Raw genomic sequence first — 489 nt, 5'->3', positions numbered from 1 at the left:
TGTATGGAATCCTTGTAGGGGATTGGTCAGTTTTGCCATCCTGCTAGGCTTAAAGAAGGGCTAATCCCAGACCAGAGAAGGCACCATCCAGAAAGAAGAGCCAGGAGTGGAGCGCCTCATTAGGACCTAGAGTCCCTGTGCTGAGAACCCACTAGACCCAGGAGACAGAGTTCATACCAGAGATGGTGCGAGACAGCTGGAAATGGCGGAGCTAGGAGCCCAGCGGGAGATGGCACGGTGGGCTTCCTTGCCCATGGGATGAGGGCTCAGGGCCTCTGAGCAGGAGGCTTGCTGGCAAAGTCGGGTGCATTGGCACTTCTGGGTAACGTGAAAGACGGTTGAAACACTCCCTGAAGCAGAGGCAGGCCAAGGAGCCAAGGGCCAGAGAGCGGGACGTCCACAGGCACAGTCGAAAAGCTCACTTCTATGAAGACTGACAACCTTGGAGACCCTGTGGGCAGTTCCACTATGTCCTCTAGGGGCGCTGTG

This window comes from Orycteropus afer, unplaced genomic scaffold (genome assembly GCF_000298275.1).
Source record: "Orycteropus afer afer isolate SDZICR_OR568_19922 unplaced genomic scaffold, OryAfe1.0 scaffold00244, whole genome shotgun sequence".
NCBI classification, from domain to species: domain Eukaryota; kingdom Metazoa; phylum Chordata; class Mammalia; order Tubulidentata; family Orycteropodidae; genus Orycteropus; species Orycteropus afer.
This window is presented reverse-complemented; position numbering follows the sequence as displayed.